Below are 16,178 nucleotides of genomic sequence, written 5' to 3' on the forward strand. Positions count from 1 at the left end.
AGTTATTTCTGGAAGAGATAAATGAATAACCTAATTTCTCAATTGGGGATGATACCTCTTGTCATTTAATTTCCTTATGTGCAGAAGCTGTACCACTCGTAAATTACTTGGAGTCCTGAAATGAAATAACCTGGACACAAATATCCTAATTGCACAAGAAAAAATCTAGGTTAAAGCAACAAAAGTAGCAAAAATTGATGTGAAAGCAAGGTATTTAGTGTATTATATACTTTCTGTAGTGGTTACATCTAATTCCATTTTGGATTGCTACTAGAAATGTCTGGATATCAACGACATTTATTTGTTTCCTTCCAGCCCTTATATAATTACCTAGATGCAGAACAGAGAGAAGTAGAGGGTCCCCAAAGCAGAGAAAGCCCTGTATTGCACTCGATTTGAGCATTAATGGGTAGAATGTTACCATGGTAAAATGCACTATTGCTAATTCATGGTTACACATTCCACAGAAGCTAGCATATTGCTCTCTATTTATGAGCCTGAAAAGTCAATCCCATGCCATCATTAGCCCATAATTCCAGCCAACTGTCAGCATTCCAAATGAAAGAGAGCAACACAAAATTTGGCTCGAATTGAACCAGTTCATTACTAAGGTATTAATCCCAGGAATAATGAGTCTTGGGCTCAGAATTCAGATTGTTTTATTTATCCTCCACAACTTCAGAGCTGGGTGTCTCACAGCCTCGCAGATGTGAGATCTCTGAGCTAACACTTGAATCTATCCCAGGTGCTCTTCTGGAATGAGGGGCTGAAGCCCTGAAGGAGGTGTGGGTTTTTTTCTGGAACCTACATAGGTTAAAATACTGAGGAATCCTAAGATAAAGTGAGTGCTCTCGAATAGAGTAGTGAAAAACAACAGCAGTTGCTTTTGATAATGAAGAGATGAATTTGGATCTTATGGGAAAGTATCAGTGCATTTTTGACAGGAATTTTCTTGCTAATATTTTTGCTGAACATTCATTTCAAAAAAACCTCTGGTATGGTATTGTAGTAACAGTGTACAGTGACAGATGGTAGCTACACTTGTGAGCTGTGCATGGCATAACCTATAGAGTTGTCACATCACTATGCTGTATCCCTGAAACTAATGTAACATTGTGTGTCACCTATATTTCAGTTAAAAAAAAACCCTCTGGAATTATTAGAAAGTCATATAAAATTAGATTAAAGGTTTCTTCCCAAGAGTCCCAAAACATCGTAACTGTCTGCTGACAACAGTGGATGCCACGATGTATGAATGTGACAGGAGTGTGTGTAAGACACCAGCAGGACACACCAATGAGCAATGCAAATCCCTCGCTTGGCTGAAACTGTGTTCACTCCCAGCAAGCAGGCGCCACCTGCCCCCCACCTTTGCTGGGCCCAGAGGAAGTCAGCTTTATTTCATGAACTCAAAGAAAAAGAAATAGTGACTTAATTTAAATCTCGACTCAAGTTTTGCAGTGTCGACAAAGTGTTTTTGAAGTTCAGGTTCCAAAGGTATCCAGGAGAATGACCTGGAACAGAACTATCTACATCACAATAGAGACTAGAGATATGGTAGTGTTTAAGAGTAACAAATATTGCTTGACCTTGGATATGGCAAACACAAACAGCAACAATATTTTTATCATGCCTTTTCACTTCTAAATCAATGTGTATTGCTATAAGTCCATGAGATCATTTCTTATTTGCAAGACTATTCCTTCAGGTAAATATTGGTAATTCACATTTCATAGAGCTGGCCAAAAGAAAGCATTCTCAAATATATTTCAAGAGAGTTACTGTAGCATCAAAGTAGTTCTTTTGATTGCTTCTGACTAAGCCATGAGTCTGCACCCAATGCAGGGAGAAACAGATTTACATATGCCATGAGGTATCTCTATGAGGTCACGGTTATCTGGACAAGATCCACTTCTAGTTGAAAAAGACAAACTAATGTCCATCAACTGGTGAATGGATAAACAAATTGTGGCATCTCCAGATAATGGGATACTATTCAGTCATACAGAGGGATGAAGCACTGATAGCTGCTATAACATGGATGAACTTTGAAAGCATTATGCTAAGGGAAAAAGGCCAGTCATAAATGACCAGATCTTATGTGATTCCATTTGTATGAAATGTCCAGAATAGCCACTCCATAAAGAAGTAACTTGAGTTGTCTAGGGCTGGAGGGAGTGGGAGATAGAAAGTGACTGCTAATGGGTATAGGATATCCTTTGGGGGTAATGAAAATGTTCTAAAATTAAATAGTGATGGTTGCACAACTCTGTGAATATACTAAAAACCACTGTACTGTACATTTTTAAAAGGGTAAATTTTATGGTCTGTGAGTTACATTTTAATGAAACTGTATAAAAATGACTAAAGCTAGGGGCACCTGGGTGGCTCGGTTGTTTGGGCATCCAACTCTTGATTTTGGCTCAGATCATGATCTCAGGGTTGTGGGAGTGAGCCCTGTGTCATCGACTCCGCGCTCAGTGGGGAGTCTGCTGGAGATTCTCTCTCTCTCTGCTGCAGCCCCTCCCCCCACTCGCTCTCACTGAATAAATAAATAAATAAAACCTTTTAAAAATGAAGCTATCCTGTTATTTTATTTTTTTAAACCATATCTTTAAATGTCTTACTCTCTTTATGATCATTTCTAGTAGAAGAATGGCTTGGCCATAAAAAAAAAAAAAACCAAAACTATATGTTTTCAGTAGGCATAATGTTATGGATTAGCTGTGACTATCAGAATATACTGTGTAAAGAATTTTGTCTCCATATATAAAATAGATGACAGCATTTTCCCCCTAATTAGTACAGAGAAATAATCTGTGAATTGATGACTGGCTTAAGAATGGATATCTTTTCTGTCCAAAGAAAAGAAAGTGAAAAAACGAAAAGGACAAAAGAAAGGCTCTTTCAGAGGGAAGGACAGTAATTCATTGTTATGTTTGGCACTGGTCCTGCTATTTCACGCTAATCTTTAGAGGCCTGTATAAACAGGTTGTTCGATCAGTGTCCACCACCACCTCTTAGAACGAGTGTTGCTTTGATTAGCTCAATGTTTTGGTGTCCATCTGATCCTCCTTGCAGTTACTGACGCCCTCAATCTGCTACTCCCTGCTGTCACCTTCCCTAAGTCTCCCTCCTTCTGGTGTCCAGACCTCCTTCCTCTTCGTAAGCCTCCCTTTCTGTATGGACCACCTTGAAACTGCTCCCCGGTTACTCTTTCCTGGGGACAAGTCTGGTCCTTTCGGTCTGGCATTTTCCACCATGTAAGGGAATAGTTCTTCCTGGCTCTAGCTCCACTGTGAGAGGACCGACCAGCCAGGCTCATTCTTCCCAGGTTGGGTGGGGATCTCTGAGTGCAGACTGCTGGCTGCTTCCAGAGACTTCTTCCCATCTTCATGTCCATACACAGTGAACAATGAAGTGTTCACCTGTTCCTCAAGAGTCTAGGACTCTCAGCCATGCAACCTTTAGGGTGTAAATGTGGACATGTGCATTCAACTGTCACTCTTCCATGCGTGGTTGGCAAAGCTACGGAAATAGCTGCACCTGCTACGATCCCTCTCTTTTCTCCAGTTTTAACTCACTATCTTCCTCTATCCTGACTTAGACTTGATTTTGCCTCCACGCCGCTATCTCTTATTCCTCTCACCCCCAGGCCCTCCTTGCTCCTCTCATTGTTTCCAGGTGATATTAACAGCCTCCCTCTGACATGATATATTTGAGGTTAGGTGTTTGGGTTTGGAATCAGATGCCATGGAGTCCTTTTGGTCTTGACATTGACCAAGGCAAGTGACTTCATGGAATCATTCATCCCACGTTGCAGGGATGCTGCTAGGTGCCTGCTACCGTGCTACGTGCTAGTGACACTGTCACGTGTCAGGAAGGACATGGAAGGACAAACAATTAGTTTGTTTAACCTCACCAGCCTGTTTCCTCCTTTTTGACACAGGAACAAAACAGTTATATCAATCTCAGAGGACTGCTGAGAGGACTGCCAGAAAGTTCTTACTTAGCTTAGTGTTTCAGAGTGAGCTCTCATTAAAAGCTAGCTCAGTGTCATCATTTATATCCTTACAGGTCTACATGGCATGAGTATCCTGTTGCCCAGTGGGGGCACTCCCAGGGCTGCCTCCCCATCATGAGCCAATCGCTGGACAAGAATGACAGAACAAACAACCAAAAGGTGTGCAAACGTTATGGTGTCAACTAAAAAGATGTATTACTAAAATGGATAGAGATGAGCTGGAAATGGAAAATGCCTGCATTTGAGATGCATGCTCACATGCTTGTGCACACACAAGATAACATACTGCAGAAAATGTATTAGGAGAGGAAGAAGAAATTACCAACTCTAAATAGTGGACATGAAACTTCTACTTACTAACTATTGGATTTGCTTTTAGAAATCAAAGATGGCACGTTCCTGCAACCCTAAGAATAAGGGAAGTCAATATACAAAACAGAGCACTTGGAGAAAGGCAGTTTTTTTAGAGAAGAAAAGTATGCATTGTGGTCAGCTAGCTTACGCGCTCCTCTGTGATTATGTAATAAAATGGAATAAAAGAAATGTAGTTCTGCATTCTTGCTTCTCCTACTTCTCTTACTAAAAGGCCGAAATGTAGGATTTGTTCATTTAGTCCTGAATTTTCAGATTTTGATTTAGTAAAGTTATTATTAATGATAATACTTTATATGTTCCTTTATTTTTATCAAATTACTTTCATATCCTTTGTCTTATGTTATCAATATGCTTTTGTATTTTCTACTGATGGCTTCTGAGCATATAGTCAAAGAATAAGCTCTTTATTAAGAAAACAGAAAATCTAAAACAAATCCAAGAATTAGATGTTTCCCTGTACCTTACCTTTCATCTGCCTCTTTATCCCAAGCTGAATTCTTAATTTAAAAAGTAAAATAGCAAAAAACATTCAAAGTTTTGAGGACAGTTGCTTGAACTACAGAGGGAAAAAAATGATAATTTTAAGTCACAAATAGTTAAGAGTACAGTTTATAATGTCAGGATGAGATAATAAATTTTACTGACATGAAATATTTCTCTTATGAAAACACCACATTTAAGTTTTGTTCCTCATAAGGATGAATTTAAATGAGCAAACATTCCTCTACCAACTTAATTTAAGACCTGTGCAAGCGTTTCCTGGTATCTTAAATCAAACCAATAGCAGGGACTGTGTAGCTTCTATAAAGGACTTGTTTTGTTTTTCATTTCAAAAGATGCTTACAGGTCAGGTTGAAGCCAGAAACCTAGGGGATAGGTGTCCATTCCCTTTGCATCTCAGGGAAGATGTGGAAATGGTAGGCATTTCAGTTCAAACATTTTTTCCTTTTGGTCTTAAACAGAAAACACACAATGATACACACACAATGGGGTGATGTGAGGCTCCTACAGGATGAAAATAATAATGCAATCTTTTGTTGCATCCAAAATGCAGGTCTTATTTTATTCTTCTCTATGGTGATGACTGAAATGTTTCTTTTTATAGTTCACCATTTACTATGTTCAAAAGAAACATTTTGTGAATGTGAAAGTCATCCATGTATTCTGATTTTAGTATCATCCACGGAATAAAAATTTTAAAAGCCCCAAACTTGGAATGTATGCAAATGATTTAATTCTAAACATTAATATACAGTCCAAATTCAGCCAGTGACATAAGCAAATGAAGAATTAAATAATTAGGTTTGGGCATTGAAGAAGCTCATGAAATCAGAAAAAAAATCTATTTGGAATATATTCTAGATATCACCAACATCCTGGATCTAGCCCAGGAAGCAGAGCTATAACTGGGTAGCAGCAGAGTGGAGCCTCATCCATCTGTCCGTTCATTCATTCACCAAACATTTCCTGAGGACTGCTACAAGGACAGGAACTAGGCTTAGGTACTGGGGACCCAGAGGTGAATGAGAACCAGTCTTTACCCAGGAAGACCTTCCAGACAATTAAATGAGTAGATATTGTCCCCAAAATCTATTGGGCAAGAGTATGACTCCAAAAATGAAATCAAAAGGAAAAGAGAAGTAGGCATAGCCCCAGTAACTTCAAGACAACCAAAATTAAAAATCTAAATATTACAAGCTATTGTAAAATCAAGAGCATCGAGGCCCTCATTCCAAGTTACATATAACAGCTGTGGTTTCTATGGCCAGAGGCTATTCTGTGGCTCCTCACATGGTAGACACGTAGAGGACAGATCTTCCGGCTGAAGGACCCGGCAAGCCTGACTGAATGATATCATTCTGTGGCCAGATGCACCCCCTGAACATGAGCGTACATTTTTTACGTTATTTAAAAAGCATACAGAAGAAACTAACCAAGAGTTAGTTGACTGTACTAAGTTAAACAAAGAATTTATTTTATTCAGTATTTTCTAACAGATGCTTTGTTACTTTAAAGTATAAAATAAACCTCCATGGGAGGTACTCGGCTTAACACTTAGAACTGTAATAAGTTTGGGAATATATTTACTTAGCGAATGGTGTGTGACACAACCTTAAAGTAATGACATAAAGCTCTTTAGTTCCCGGAAATATGCTTCAAAATCCATGGTCCTAAGCTTCTTGCCAGATAAGGCAAGAAGACCTTGCTAAATACTTCTTTCTGCTGACACCTAAGCCCCTCTATTGGCCACTCGCAGATTATTTTACTCATTTTACCCTTTAGTTCAAAGATAATTCCCTGAACATAAATTAAAAGTATAATTAAAATGACCATACATTTTGATGTTTACAAAGGTAGGCCAATCAATTCACTAGATTCTTTCAATACTGCACTTCAGTATTATTCCTAGTTTTAAAAAAATTATTTTTAATAAGCAGCAAATTTACATCTCTTTATCATATATATGTGTAGGATATATATATATATATATATGTGTGTATATATATATATATATATATTTTTTTTTTTTTTAGAAGAAGCAAGCCTGTTCCCATTATAATCTTCCTCAACTTATGGGAAAATATTCCAAGAAAAATGTAGTCTATTTACATCTTTCAAGGACACAGTCTCCTGTTTTATGAAACTTCTCTTTCAAAAGCTGCATTTTGGTAACACCAGCATCATGGGAGGCAAAAAGGCTTCCGCTGAACCAGATAAGAAAAGGTGCAGTGCCAGAATGAGCCTAAGCATCTTTCGTTTAACGTTTATATTTTACTATTTCAATGCTGTTGTTAAGCAAACTATTAATGCCTAAAATGAGCCAAATGGGCATCATTCCATCTTCTGTTCCCTCTTTCTGGGAACAGATTCTCTTTCCTCAGGTACTCCCAAGTCTGGCTTCTTTATTTCTCTCTGGCCTCAGCTCTAATGTTGAGTCAGAGAGGTCTTGACTTACTATAAAACTTTGCCACCTGCTCAACCCTACATNAATGTGAAAAGGTGCAGTGCCAGAATGAGCCTAAGCATTCTTCGTTTAACGTTTATATTTTACTATTTCAATGCTGTTGTTAAGCAAACTATTAATGCCTAAAATGAGCCAAATGGGCATCATTCCATCTTCTGTTCCCTCTTTCTGGGAACAGATTCTCTTTCCTCAGGTACTCCCAAGTCTGGCTTCTTTATTTCTCTCTGGCCTCAGCTCTAATGTTGAGTCAGAGAGGTCTTGACTTACTATAAAACTTTGCCACCTGCTCAACCCTACATGTTTCCCCACTGCCCACCCCCCATCCCACCTCTGTCTCATTACCCTGGGTTTTTTCTTGCATAGTACCTTTCACTGTCTGACCATCTCCTGATGGCTTATTTACTTGCTCTCGTCTGTCTCTCTCACCAGAGCACATACTCACGAGAGCAGGTGTCTGTTGTCAAATGAACCAGGATATCTTGGGACACAGAAGCTACTTGGAAAGAAATATTCGTGCAAGAAATCAATGAGCAGTACAGATCACACAGTAGAGAATATACCATGCTCTCTCTGAGACCCAGCTACTCACAGAAACCTAGATGAGAAAGATAGTATTTAGAGAAGATAATTTTAGGAACAAGCTATGTATATACACTCTTACTTGTCTAACGTATTCTCAAAGTGAATTAGAATTCGGAATCTCCTACAATATACATGGACTACATTACAATATCATCTCAAATAACTATGTGCATTGAAATGCCTTTCATTTTTATGACTTCAATCTTTAAGTCAGTTTTTATGAGAAACAACTATATAAATTTTATTTTCATAATGGCTGTGAAACTATTGTGAACAATTTTTTTTATTTTACCCCCTTGAAATACCCTAAATAATAAATTCTTTCAGAATCTGAAATAAGGGAAAGTTTTGCCTAAGAATCTGGTACGTTCCCTCTTCAAAGGAGATATATAACTTAATCACATTTCCTTGTTTTTCTTGGCTACCAGATAAAACAGTGGCAGCTTTCATGATGAATTTTAACAACTCTATTAACTTTTATGGTTAAAGTATTTGTTTATCCCCTCATAACTCTGTTTAGATTTTTCTTAAATTAATTTTACTATATTCTTCTTTCTAGGGTAACTTCAATTCTTATTTGAAAGGTTGTGAGGAATACTGAATTTAAATTGTAATGTTAAATATTAAATTTAATACTCAACACTAAATACTCCATACTAAATTGAGTAACAGACATCATTGAGATTATGGGGCGATAACTTTAGGAATATTTGAGATGCCTAAATTACTTTGTGTTTGGTCTCAAAGATACATTAATGAAATGGAGGCCTGAAGGGATTCAAAAATAAATTTTGAGAATAGAGCAATAAAATATGATTTAATTCTAGCTAAGGACATGGCTTTAAAAGCTTCCTGTGTCCAACAGTGTGAAAAGGAAATGTAAAGCGAAAAAGCCCACATGTGATTTCCTTTCCACCCAAATCTTATTTGTTAGAAATAGAATTCTGACAAGCCCCCCATTTTCTCTCAGCATCAGACTCCTTATTCACAGATCTGAAGAAAAACACTATCCCCACCAGTGTTGTGGTAGGGACTGAATAAAATAACAAAAGGCACGCATCTAGAGGAATTCCCCATCCTGAATTAATGGCAGAGCTTTCCGGAGAATGCCTCTGATCTGATGAGATTAGGCTCTAGGCCCTCAGCCAGTTTAAAAGAGATGTGTACATTACACATTGCACACACCTTAAACGTTTTTTAAAGAAACTTTTTATTTTATAAATTTTTTATCTACAGAAAATTGTGAAGATAGTACAGTGCTCCCATTTACCCTGTACCTGATTTCCCCTATTATCAACATCTTCCATCATATCCGTTGTATTAAGAAACGAATATTCGTACATTATTATTAACTAAAGCCCATACTTCGTTCAGATTTCCTGAGTTTTCCCCTAATGTCCTTTGCTTATTCCAGGACTCCATCCAGGATACATGGTATTTTTAGTTCATCATGTCTTAGGCTTCTCTTGACTGTGAGTCCTCAGACTTCCTTTGTTTTTGATAACCTTAGTTTTGAGGAGTACTGAGTAGGTATTTTGTGGGATGTCCCTCCATTCAGATTTGTCGGATGTTTTTCTGGAGATTAGACTGTTTTTAGGAGGAAGACTACACAGCTGGAGTGCCATATGCGTCCCATTGTATCAAGGAAATATACTCTCAACATGACATCCGTGTTGATTTTAACCTCATCTGGCTGAGGTGGTGCTTGTCAGCTTTCTCCACAAATTAGTTTTTCCCCTTTCCACACAGTACTACTTAGAAGGAAGTGACTATGCACAGACAAAGCTTAAGGAGCAGAGCTATGCTTCACCCCTCCTTGAAGGTGGAGTATCTATATAAATCATTTGGAATCCTTCTGCATGGGAGATTTGTTTATTCAGTAATTTGTATCAAAGACTCATTTATTTTAAGCCTTGGGTTACAATTCAATATTAACTTACCTTGCTGCTTACAGTACCCAGTTTTGACCACTGGAAGCTCTTTCAGTTGGCTCTTGTGTTCTTTTGACATATGTCATCATGGAGGATATTTTTTCCTCTTTTTGGCACTTTCTAAATTCTCTGGCATTATAAGATGCTCCAGACATGAACTGTATATTTCCTGCCTTAGTTCTCGAATTGATTGTTTTTCTAAGGAGTGTTGGTTCTTTTTATTGAAAAAATGGTTATTAGAAACTAAGATGTGATTGACGCGTGTGCTCATTGCTACTGGGGTGTTGTTGCTGCAAGGTCCTCTGAGCTGGCAGAGCAAGGAAATACGCGTGTGTGTGTGTGCTAATTTGTGTATATATACACACATCTATAAATATTTCTAAGCACGGCCGTCTATAGTTATACTAAACATGAGCTCATACTGATGACTCTAATTTGAATCCATTACCACGTGGATCATTCACCCCTCCTTGAAGGTGGAGTATCATTCTAGCCTCCTCCCCTTCCTTATCTGTAGATTCCAGCTTCAAAGTAAGACATCTAGCTCCCACATGCNATCTATAGTTATACTAAACATGAGCTCATACTGATGACTCTAATTTGAATCCATTACCACGTGGATCATTCTAGCCTCCTCCCCTTCCTTATCTGTAGATTCCAGCTTCAAAGTAAGACATCTAGCTCCCACATGCACCACATATTTACTAACTGATTGATTCCAGTGTACATGTATAGTGATGTAAGGACTATTGACTTGGACCTCTGGGGGAAACAATTTTATAGACTAGAGCAGAGTGCTTATGTACAGTTTCTTGCCTTAGTTTTGCAAGCCCCACTCATTTGTAGTTACTTAGGTCAGCTCCCCCTGACCCATGTCCTCTTCAGTGAGGTCACTTAATACATTTGAAATTAAGTTAAATTGTTTTGTCATATTCTGCATTCCATCCCAGAATCCCTTGACCACCTAAACTTTTTTTTACATGCATGAAGATTCACTCTTTGTGCTGCAAAATTGTATGCACCGTAACAAATGTCTGGTGTCATATATCCACCATTATGGTATCATACAGAATAGCTTCGCTGCTTGAAAATGTCTCCTATGTTTTGCCATTTGTATCCTCCCCTGTCCCCTGACCCCTTACCAATCACTAATCTGTTTATAGTCTCTGTAGTTTTGCCTTTTCCAGACTGTCATGCAACCATAAAGTGTCTGGCCATTTAGCCTGGCTTCTTTCACTTAGCAATATGCATTTCAGATTCAATCATATATTGACCACTCATTTTTATTTATTACTAAATAATATTCTATTATATATATGTACCATTATCTGTTTATCTGCTCACCTATTGAAGGACATCTTGTATGCTTCCAGTTTTTGGTGATTATGAATAAAGATGTCACAAACATTTGCATGCAGGGGTTTGTGTATAAATATGTTTTAATTCTATTGGATAAATATGTAGAAGCTCAATTGCTGAATCCTATGATACAACTATGTTTAGCTTTGTAAGAAACTGCCAAGCTGTTTTCCAAAGTGTCTGTACCATTTTGCATTCTCATCAGCAATGAATGAGAGTTCCTGTTGCTCCACATTCTTGCCAGCAATTGGTATTGGAAGTTATTTGGAATTTAGGTATTTTAACATGTGTGTAGTGGTATCTCATAATTGTTTTAATGTGCAATTTCCTATGACAAGTGATATGCTTATTTGCCATTTTTATGTCTTCTATGATGGGATTCAGATCTTTTGCCCATTTCTAAATTGTTTTAAGAATTCCTTGTATNCTGAGCATCTTTCCATATGCTTATTTGTCATTTTTATGTCTTCTATGATGGGATTCAGATCTTTTGCCCATTTCTAAATTGTTTTAAGAATTCCTTGTATATTCTGGATATAATTGCCTTATCAGATATGCACTCAACAAACATTTTCTTTCAGTCTGTGGTTTTTCTTTTCATCCTTATATTAGTGCTGTCACCAAGAAATTTTTAATTTTAGTAAAGACCAAATTATCAACTTTTTCTTTCCTGGATTGTGCTTTTGGTTTTTTATTTAAAAATTCATCAACAGACCCAAGGTCACCCAGATTTTCTCCTATGTTTTCTTACAAAAGTTTTATAGTTTTGCATTTAATATTTAGGTTTGTAATTTTGAGTTAGTTTTTGTGAAAGATGTAAACTCTGTATCTAGTTACATATTTCCCATATGCATATCCAATTGTTACAGCATCATTTGCTGAAAAGACTGTCCTTTCTCTGTTGAATTGCCTTTGCTCCTTTGTTAAAGATCAGCTGACTATATTTGTGCAGGTCTATTTCCAGGCCCTCTATTCCATTCTATTGATCTATGTGTCTATCCTTTTACCAGTTCCACACTGTCTTGATTACTATGGCTATAACAGTAAGTCCTAAAATTAGGGTAATATGAGTCTTCCAAATTTGTTCTTCTTTTTCAGTGCTATGTTGGTTTTCTGGGTCTTTGTCTTTACATATAAACTTTAGGACCAGTTTGTCAATATCTACGAAATGGCTTGCTGGGTTTTTTCAATGGTATTGCATTAATCTGTTGATCAAGTTAGTAAGAAATGACATCTTAACAATATTGAGACTTCCAAACCATGAACACAGCATATATCTCCATTTATTTAGCTCTTCTTTGTTTTCTTTCGTCAGTGTTTTGTAGTTTTTCGCAGGTAGATATCGACATATTTTGTTCGATTTTTTACATAAGTACTTCATTAATTTTGGTGCTGTTTTTTTTTAAATATTTTTTTAAGATTTTATTTATTTATTTGACAGAGATAGAGACAGCCAGTGAGAGAGGGAACACAAGCAGGAGGAGTGGGAGAGGAAGAAGCAGGCTCATAGCAGAAGAGCCTGATGTGGGGCTCGATCCCATAACGCCGGGATCATGCCCTGAGCCGAAGGCAGACGCTAAACTGCTGTGCCACCCAGGCATCCCAATTTTGGCGCTGTTCTAATGACATTATTTTTTTAATTTCAAAGGCCAGTTGTTCTTTGCTTGTATATAAGACAGAAATTGACTTTTGTGTATTAACCTTGTATCTCGAGACTTTGCTAACCTCACTTATTAGTTCCAAGATTTTTTGCTGCTCTTGATTTTTTGGGGTTTTCTAGTTATAAAATCATATCACCTGTTTTATTCATCCTTTTCTAGTATGAACACTACTTATTTTCATTGTGTTAATGCACTAGCAAGGACTTCTAATATAAACATTTTTAAAATTTTGATCAATATGTAAATATGTCAATCTTTCATTGTAAGATCAAGAGCTTTTCTCTGAGAATGGGCCCATGGTCACAGTTATATGTCATATTTCTTATAAAAACCACACTTTCTCTAAGATTTACAGTATCAATTCCTTTAAGTACCTCCAAAATGAACACACTTGCAAAGTAATCTGGATGCAGAATCTGCCCAGTTTCAGAAAAGTGTTTGCCTTTTTTCCAGTTGCCTTTCCCATGCCTAATTTTCCAGCAATTAGAAAAAATTATTAGCCTTTATTTACTCTTTCAAAGACACCTAACTAAAGTCTTATAAATGAAATTACTTTTCTCTTCAGAAATAATTCTTATCGGGGCGCCTGGGTGGCACAGCGGTTAAGCGTCTGCCTTCGGCTCAGGGCGTGATCCCGGTGTTATGGGATCGAGCCCCACATCAGGCTCCTCCGTTATGAGCCTGCTTCTTCCTCTCCCACTCTCCCTGCTTGTGTTCCCTCTCTCGCTGGCTGTCTCTATCTCTGTCGAATAAATAAAATCTTTAATAAAAAAAAAAAGAAATAATTCTTATCAATTCACAATAATAATTAAGCTACAGAATCACAATTACAATTGAAGGTGGCATGAATAAGCTGGGAGCAAAAGAAAACTGACTTAATCACAGAAACTCTGTTGTATTAAGAAAGTGCTCAGAAGGGTATCTAATGGATTCAAACTCTCACTGTTCCATAGGATCTGTCATGACAGAGAGAGTTAAAGCCACTAGTTTGGCTGGCAAACCAGTTAAGTGGGTTAAAAAGTAATTTATTAAATTATAGCCTTAATTTTGGATCAATGAATAGTGAACAATGTGTGTTTACACACATATATGGCTGGATGAATATATATGTATGTATGCAGGTCTATCTATCTATCTATCCATCCATCCATCCATCCATCTACCTATCTAATCTCCCATTGGTTCTGCTTGCATAGTTGAACACTGACTCATGCATACACCAATGAACTTCCTCCTAGAGTCATATTTCTGGGTGACAAGAGTGGCGGTCCAAGGAATATCACTGTTACAATGTAGTTTTCAACAAGCTGCGTGATGAGAGAAGGGAGAGGCACAGGATGAATCAGGGTTGATTCTCAGATAGACTCAAGTTTTTAAGGAAATTTCCATCTCCTATATTCCACAGAGCAGATCTCAAAAAAGAGGCCAAAACCCTTTTAAGACAGAGAACTCCACAAAAGTGAAAAATCATAGTTGAATGAGACCGCACTTCTTTTGAAAAAAACTGGCCAGTGATTTTAAATATTATCACCTGGGTATTATGGCCAGGGATCTATTCAGACACCTACGAGGTCTGCGCTTGAAATCTGCTCTAACCCGAAAGACCTGATCCCTATGTCCTTTTGAAATTACTATAGAATCATAGAATTTTAGGTCTGAGCATAACTTTAAAGTTCATATAATATTTTCAGGGAAAAACACCGAGGTTCAGTGACATGACTCGCTTAGAGTCACACAGCTGGTCAACAAGAAGAATTTAATTTTCAAGTTCAAATTCCTGCCCCCAATCTACAGTACCTTACACAATACTATTTTTGTGCTTGACTATGTCTCTAGTTGACTGAGCCCTGTGAACTCCTACATAAGCCTTCTGGCTGAAACATGCCCTGCCTCCTATGAAACATCCCAAGTTTGTTAAGTCACATGCTTGCCTTTCCAAGTACCAGTTCTCAAAATTGAAAGGCTCATAATTAGAGATGCAGCCTCGTAGATCTTTTCCTCTGACTGGCTTACCAAGTCTAGGGAATTCTTAAGTAATCAGATTTTGTTTACACCAACGTATACCTCACCAAGAACCCTGGCAAAAAGTTCACTGAAAAGTTGTTCTGAAACATTCCATTCTCAGTCCCCGATTCTGAGGGGATGAGAGCTGGTCCAGTTCTCACATCAAAATACATTATGTCACGGAAATGTCTCCTCTGGCTACTTTATCAGCTGCAGAACTCACCATCTCAGATCCTGAGACATTTTGTGGCCACTGCCTCAAGTTTCAAAGCAATTTGCCACCACGTATGCTGTTAAGAGGAACAGATAGTCATTCAAAACTCCTTGTAACTCCTTCTGAATCCTGTCAGGCTCTGGTGCATGGTCTATAAGAACATTTTTCTTTCTTCCTTTCTTTATAACTAGGGTGTCCTGTTAATAACGGTTCATAGCTATCTTTGATAATGAGTATTTTTATTTTTTAATTTTTTAAAAGATTTTATTTATTTATGTGTGAGAGAGAGAGAGAGCCCATGAGCGAGGGGAGGAGCAGAGAGGGAGGGAGAGGCAGACTCCCCGCTGAGCGTAGACAACGAGACCAAAGTGGGGCTCTATGCCAGGATCCCGAGATCATGACCTGAGCTGAAGTAAGATACTTAACAAATTGAGCCACCTTGGTGCCCTGATAATGGGTATTTTTATTAAGGTGGAACATTTCACAAAATGTTTTAGTACCCTGTATCAATTAGGACAATAAGTGGCTTAAATAGGCAGGTACTCAAGAAACAAGAAGTCCTAAGACAGGCAGACAATGGCTGACACAGATGCTCCACAAAACCATAAGAGACCCAAGCTTTGTCATCCTTCCTCTCTGTTGTCCTCAGGATGTAGCTGTCTGTCCATGCTTGCTGCCTCATGTTCACAGAATGGCTGCTGCACCCCCTTCCTACAATTCTATAATCCAAATGGAAAGGGGGTAAAGTGCTAAAGGGCAAAAGGCATTCCAACCAAATTTATCCTTCTTTTAATCAAAAAAGCAAAAGATTTCCTGGAAGTAGTACCCAGCAAATTTTTACTTGTATGCCATTGACCATAGTAACATCTTCTAAGAATTGTAAGAATTTTACAATTCTACTTGTGCCAGAATTTTACAAAGAACAAAGAGGTCGTAAATGGTGATTATGACAGCCAGGCAATAGTGTCTGCCACAGACTCTTATGTCACTATTCTTCTATAAAGTGTTTAAATTAACAATCATTCCAAAAAAGCCTTCAAAACCATAATCCATTCTGAACTCT

At 37.8% G+C, this 16,178-nt stretch overlaps 1 long non-coding RNA gene across 1 annotated transcript in view; it reads left to right on the forward strand.

The window, feature by feature from the left end:
- The window catches only part of LOC109488447, a 33,828-nt gene that overhangs the window by 15,201 nt on the left and 2,449 nt on the right, over positions 1-16,178 (forward strand). The window contains exon 2 of the long non-coding RNA XR_002141424.1: positions 4,078-4,183. This is a non-coding gene — a long non-coding RNA (uncharacterized LOC109488447). The remainder of the gene's footprint in view (positions 1-4,077; positions 4,184-16,178) is intronic.

This window comes from Ailuropoda melanoleuca, chromosome 2, assembly GCF_002007445.2.
Source record: "Ailuropoda melanoleuca isolate Jingjing chromosome 2, ASM200744v2, whole genome shotgun sequence".
In the NCBI taxonomy this organism is placed as follows: domain Eukaryota; kingdom Metazoa; phylum Chordata; class Mammalia; order Carnivora; family Ursidae; genus Ailuropoda; species Ailuropoda melanoleuca.